The following is a 6,929-nucleotide window of genomic DNA, read 5'->3' as shown; positions in this document are numbered from 1 at the left end:
CTGTGAGATCTGCTAATGACATGAAGCCATCACTTCGGAGAGGACCAGGATACCCCAAGCACGATGCTGAGCCCCTCAGTAATGTAACAGGGCTGAAGGTCACCAGGAGACAGCAACACCATTGGGGAAAAATCAGAATTTTTGCTGTAAGAGCAAAGACTCGACCTCTAGTCTATTATTCCCAGACTGGATATGCAGACACAAGTAGAGGGCTACAAATACCAAGACGCCAGAGCAATCTTAATGTAACTGGGTAAGAGATTTCTGGGCAGCAGGGCAGCCAGAGTGAGACAGTGACACCTCAGTGCATGCAGCTGGAGTCAGAATGGGAGCTCTTCCCCAGCCAAAGGGCTCAGTCCATTCACCCAGAGGGGTGAAAGCTGAGAAGGGATGTGATTAGAGCAACCCTGTTTAGGAAAGTTGGGATATTTATGTGGAAGATGAGATCCATGTGTAAACTAACAGGTACAGAGAGGCTGCAGATCTGTTCAGATATTCCCTTCAGGCTCTCCTCCAGCATTCCCAACAGCTCAGACTTCTCACAGCATCTGTACAACACTCAGAAGATGTGAGAGGCAAGTAGCTCTGACTTCCAGCAGGCAAAATGACCCAGAGGGCTTTTATCTCTTCCAGCCCTGCCAAGAGCTCCAGGGAAGCCATGAGGCACAGGCTCAACAGATGGAACAACTCCTCTTGGAGCAACTCCACTGCCAGCTTTGTATCCTCCCTGGAGACCCTCAGGATTCATCATCTTCTGGGACAATGTGTGTGGAGGAGAAGCCCCCTAACAGGACCATTTTCAGATGACAGTAGCCAGTGCATGTTTGCAGTGCTACACCGAGGGCAGCTGACAGATCTGCAGCCAGAGGATGAGTCCAAAAGCCCATCTGGTTTCTTAAAACCCCCCCCACAGCCTTAGGTTTTTTTAGCATCAAGTGCAAATTGGCCAAAATGGCTTCAAATGCTTGGTTGTGACTTTGGGAAATTTCTCCATGAAATCAAAAAGAAAGTCTTGAGGCACATGGGTTAACACAAAGACCTTGCTGCTCCACAGACCTCAGGCAATGCCCTGGGCATTAGGAAGTGTGCTTACCAAGCAGTAATTAATCAGAAGCCAGTGTAATTCAACACTCCCACTGCTGCTCATTTAATCTGATCACTTCCCATATAAATTCATAATCACAGCCCACAACTGCAGCAGACCTTATTTATATGCTGGAGAGGTTTCCAGTTCTGAAAGGCTCACAGGTGTCTGGGATGGAGCAGGACAGAAGCAAAGCTGGTTAAAAACCAAAACACTCTGCAAAGCTGCCTCCTTCCCTCCCCCAAACCCTCAGTTCCACCAGAGAAAAGAGGAAAGTAAAACAGTGCAGGAGAAAAGTGAATTGCTAAGAATTTAAACCTGCCAAAAGAGGAAAATGGCAACGATTAAAAGTGGGGGGGGAGGAAAGAAAAAGGATTTTCAGCAAGATCTTTGTCTGTTCTGGATATGGTATGTTTGCCTCCTCTTTTTCCTCACTCTGTAGGGTTTCTTAGTTATGCCATTCATTTTCCTCCAGAGTTGCAGGCTGTTATATTAATGAATAAATAATTTTACAATGTCATAAAAATATGGCCCTGAAATTCAGAGACAGATGGGAATCTGCCTGAGGGTGAGAGGAAAGTGATGTGGACAGCTATCTGCTGGCAGCAGGGGTGAGGAGGGAGGATTTAGGATCAGGATGCTCTGAGTTTCCATCCCAAGGCTTGGGGCCATGCTCAGGTCACCAGTAAAGTATCCCAGCTGGTTTCCTGCCATGCATCTACAGAGGGAAATCAGATGCTCCAGTAGCACATTTGACATGGACAAGGGGATGAAGAGTTCTGAGCTGCTCGACTGGCTTAGTCCTAAAATGAAAAGAAGCAGAATGGCCAAATCTTGGAGGGCTCTCAGGTATTTTTCCCCCAGGAGATGGAGCCTGTCCCAATTTCAGGTAAAGCTTGAAGTAAACTGCTCAGAACAGGGGGAAGTTTTACAGATGCCCCTTTCTGCTTTGGAATGAAGCTGTGGGCAGGTGTGGAGATAAGAAAGTGCCCTGCTCTGATGGCTTTGCAGGCTGAGCACTGTGAGACAGCTCAGGGCAGGACATGAGGAAAGCTGCATCCATCTGCTGCCAGGACTGCACATGGAGTAAAGGGGGTTTTCCCTAGCCAGGGGTGACACAATCCTTTAAGAAGACATGGCAAAGAGCATGTTCTGGGCACACATCCCCCTCTTAGCTTGGAGAGCATTGGCAGGCAGGCAGTCTGCTGTAAACACTGCCTCAAGTCCCCAGACTAGGTTCAGATTTCTCTGTAGAGCAGCAAGGATATGACCCAGCTCAGTGTAAATCAGCCAGTGTGGGACCAGCACACCCTGAAGTCAGTGGGAGGAGCTCTGTGCTTCAGATGAGTACAGAAGGTATTTGGCCCACAGAAGCATTTCATGGCAGAGATGGACATTTTCCTCTGAAAATGGCATATTCCCAAAGATAATGCCACACAGAAACAAACCACAATACTCACTTGCAATTTACCAAAAGGAACCCACTCCTGGATCATCCCAACAGTGCTGAGTGCAGCTGTTTCTGCCTGTTCCTCTCCATCTCCTGTTGTCTCAGCCCAATGCAACTTATTGCTTTCATTCAACATTCTGCTGCTAGATAAAGGAAAACCATCCTACTTCATCTACCATCACCAGAAGCAACCAGATTGCTGGTGTCACCCACAAAGCTGAGCGACAAATAGGACCATCTGCACAGGCCTCCAGCAAGCAGCTATTTCTGCTCCTAACAAAATGATGTTGCAGTTGTTGCATCCCCAGAGCTGGCAGGTAGTACTCCCAAATACAATTTTAGTAGAAAATATTACTACAGAGATATATAGATAATCTTCTTAATTGCCCCCAGTAACTTTTTTTAAAGCTGGAAAAGTTTCTACTGGGATTCTTCCTCTAATCCATCTCTCTGACTGAAGAGGTCTTGCCTGCCCACGTTCCCAGTCCACCAACCTGTGTCACAGTCTGTGTCTGCTCTTCTCCTACACAGAGCTCCACGAGTTGTTCCTCTGTTTTATTTCACAACAGTCTGTAGAGGCAGCCCACAGGAGCACCCTGTGGCTAAACAAGCAGATCCAAAGCTGCTGCAAAGGAAACACACGGATGAAAAATAGGGTGAAATTGGGGAATACAAAAATGGAACCGAAAATAAATGAGGCAACTCCACTTCCCCCATCAGCAGGCTGGAGCTGGGTGCAGGCATTATGATTCTGCTAACCAGAGCAAGCCTTGGAAGTCCAGAGAGATAATTTAGGGTAAGGGAACAGTGGAGGAGACAAGATCCATCACCCCCTCCACAGACACAGTGCTGTCTAACAACTAGATGTGGATCTCATGTGGTGCAAGGGTAGGTCATGAACTTTGCTCTGAATCAAACAGAAAGCAGAAACAGAAAGCACTGGACTCCAAGCTCCTCTGCACCCTCTGCCAGGCACAATCCTTGCCCATGCCCTGCTCCCCACTTGGCAAAACATTTCAGGAGGCCTTTTGCCCCCTTCCCTCCCGTTCCAAAATGAATCAAAGTTGCAGAACTGGGGCTGCTTGTGACTCTGCAAACTTTGACTTGGGGTGACAGCAGCTGTGACAGAAAACCTAGTGTCAAATGAACCAGCTGGATGGGGCCCAGCAGAACACTGGTGCTCTATGTCATAACCACTGGACAGTCAATTCTCACCATCCTCTATATTACAGATGCTGGACAGAGTGCAGGGTCTGATTCTCTGACCCAGCCCCTGCCAGCCACTGGCCACAGAATAATCTAAGGATGAAGCAGCACTTTTCCAGGTCCTTTTCCCACTGGAAAGGCTTTTGTGGCTTAGTGACACCTCCCTCCAGACCTGGAACAGATTTTTTGAAAACAATTCCAATGAAATGCTACCATCACTTTTGCAGCTTTTTTTCTGTTTTCTTCTCAGAGAGGTGCAGTTGTGTGCTCGGAGCCTTTTGAATTCACTGATCAAACCTGGCAGGGGTAACCTAACACACACACATTGCATGGGAAACAGAACCAGAGGAGGGAAGGATGGGTACAAGCAAATATTTCTTCAGGACTGTCAGGTCTTTCGGTTGCCATGGCAGTAGGTTTCCATGGAACCCAAATTTGAAGCCTGTTGCTGCCGCTGGAGTGGCCCAAAGAAAATTATTAGTTTTGAAAATTAATGCAGCTGCTCTCTACCTTGAAAGCCAGCCCACCCACAGCCCTCACAAAAATAATGGCATCTCTCCATCCCTGACAAAGGATTCAATAAGCACATGGGGAAGGAAGAGAGAACAGAAGAAAATGCCACACAATGAAAAACGGGAGCTTCCTTTTATGCAACAAACAATGCAGAAACCCCACTTGTAAGCAGAAAGCTGAAAGTGCTTTCTGAAATATTGCACATACAGGTCAGCAAAATCCTCCAGAGCAGTCTGTGCCACCAGCTCCCAAGAGGACAGAAGGAGGTACTTTGAGATGAGAGCTATGTGGTTACTGTTCATTTGAAATTACCTCCCTTTAATCACCCTGATGCCTCTCCCTTTGTTTGCTTGCCCACCTCCCACGAAAAGCTTGGGTAAGGGAAGGAGAATTTTCCTGGGGGCCACCTTAGTCAAGATTAAAGATCAAGTTAGCAATTTGCTGCTCTTCTTGCTGGTCAGAATAGATTTCCTATTTATTAAAAGTCACTTTTTTTCCTTACCCAGCACAACTCCCACCAAAATAAGATGATATTTTCTGCAGACCCTTACCTTTTTTAGAAGCCAGGGAGCCTGCATAAGCTGCGTGCTCTATATTATTACTAGCTAAAAAACCAATAAAAAATTAATACAACAAACAGAAAAAACCAAACACAAGCAAGCACAAACAAGCCAAACACATACACAGAGATTCAGTCCTTTCCAAAGGGGCTGCAGTGGGATTCAGCAATTAATTCAGCCTCCAGGCTGCCCAAACAGGAGACATTCTGACAGCAAGAGCAAACCAAAAACTGCTTCAAAAGGAGAGATCATTGAGTCTCTGGATTTTTGACTTCCACCTAGAAACAAGTACAACAAACTCTTCCCCACTGACATGAAAAAAGCACCATGAATGATGCCTTGTGGGGATAAAACACACAAAGATAGCTGAACTCTCACTGAAAGATAAAAACCAGGCACCTGTGATGGCTGTTGGATAATCAGCTGAATCTGACTTCTTATTTTGGGGCCAAGAACTAAGAGATTGTTCTCATTCTGCTGCTACAATATCTCCTGTGCTCTCTTGTCCAGGAAGAAGAGGGAAGGAAAATTGTACAGTCTTGAAGCAAACTTCAAACAAAACCATTTGCTGTGAAAGTGGCAGGAAATTTCCTTTGAAAGAAAGGGGGGTACAAATAAAGGCTCTGCCACCTGGTTTGGGATCCCTGTCCTGTTCAGACTTCATTGGAAAAGGAACTAAACCCCACTGTGTTTGTCAGAAATGGACTGATCTGATTACACCAGGCACAAGCCTGGCAGGGCACTCGTGAATGCTGCATCCCAACTCCCCAGGGAAACAACCAACCTTCCTCACCCTAACTCAGAGCCACAGATCTCTGAAAAAACTTTTAAAACTACTCTGCAAGACGCAGACAAAATGAGCCTACACCTGAAAGCAGAACAATTGGTTTAAACTCTTCCCTGGCTGGGGGAGGTTTCATCAGTTCTTAGAATCACACAGCTCTGATAGCTTCCTCTTCACCTCTGGTTACTGCCTTGAAGGAAAAGAAATGCTGAGGTTTTAGCTCTTCAGTGAAAAGCCCAACATCATAGCTTCAAGTCCTGAACAGATGAGTTTGTGAGTATTTTCTGGTGGGGAGAAAGGATGCTCTAACACAGGTCACATGTGGAGGCGGCTGCTGGCAGCATCCACGAGGCAGCTGAAAGCATCAGATGGCCCCTGAGCCATCAGCTGAAGGGCTTGGCAGAACCAGCAGGCAAAGTTTAACCATTCAGTGCAAGTCCTGCTGGGCACTTCCATCCTTTCATACCCCAGTGCTTAAAACCCTTTGCACTGCACACATCCAAGAGCTGAATCCCCTCCTGCATGAGGAGAATGCCTTAAGCCTAGAGGAGTTCTTGCTCACCTCGAGGGCAATTCCAATAGCCAAAGGCTACAGTGTGAATATCCCTGGACTAAGGTTTTCTGTGAACATTTCACTCTCTCTTCCCAAGCCCTTTAATAAAGGGAAAGTAAATCTGCCTGGCAAGTCAGATTCTTCCCCTGTATCTGCAGAAGATACAGACTGCATTCACCTTCTGTACTGGTTTGGGTGGAGGTGGTAGAAGGGGGGAGGTGGTGTTAGAAAGAGGGGAAGGGAAAGAGGAAAGGATGAACTGTTGAGATCAATTATTCACCCAAGAACACAGGAATAGCAACAGGTGCAGAGCAAAGTATGCCGGGGGCACTCACCAATGTTTGAACCCCAGTCCCTGGGCAAGCAGCACAGTTCTCACTTCTCCCATTTTCCACTTTCATGCTAATGCTGCTGCTCAGACTTCTGGAGTCTGAAAGGCTTCAGGGCTCCTCCATCCACGAGGAGTATTTTGCATTGTACCACCACCCCTGGCCAAGCTTCAAGGTTTTTGCTTCATCCACAAATCAAGGGGAAGAACGTGAAATGTGACAGTGCAGATAAGCTCCTGAAGAAAATGGCCCTCAATGATCTGATCTCTTATGAAGGTCAAAAGGATCACAGGATGCCTTTCAGCACTTTCCATGCAGTTGTATCTTCATTTCAGCATAAAAACTGAGATTACAGGATACTGCACAGGTTGATAAAGCAATACAGCCATAGAAGAGAGAGGTATGCTCAGCCCTCAAACACCTAAATTGTCTTAAATCCAATGTCACACA

The sequence above is a fragment of the Heliangelus exortis genome, chromosome 8 (genome assembly GCF_036169615.1).
Source record: "Heliangelus exortis chromosome 8, bHelExo1.hap1, whole genome shotgun sequence".
Classification (NCBI taxonomy): domain Eukaryota; kingdom Metazoa; phylum Chordata; class Aves; order Apodiformes; family Trochilidae; genus Heliangelus; species Heliangelus exortis.
The sequence above is the reverse complement of the archived record's forward strand: the minus strand, read 5'-3'. Positions refer to the sequence as shown.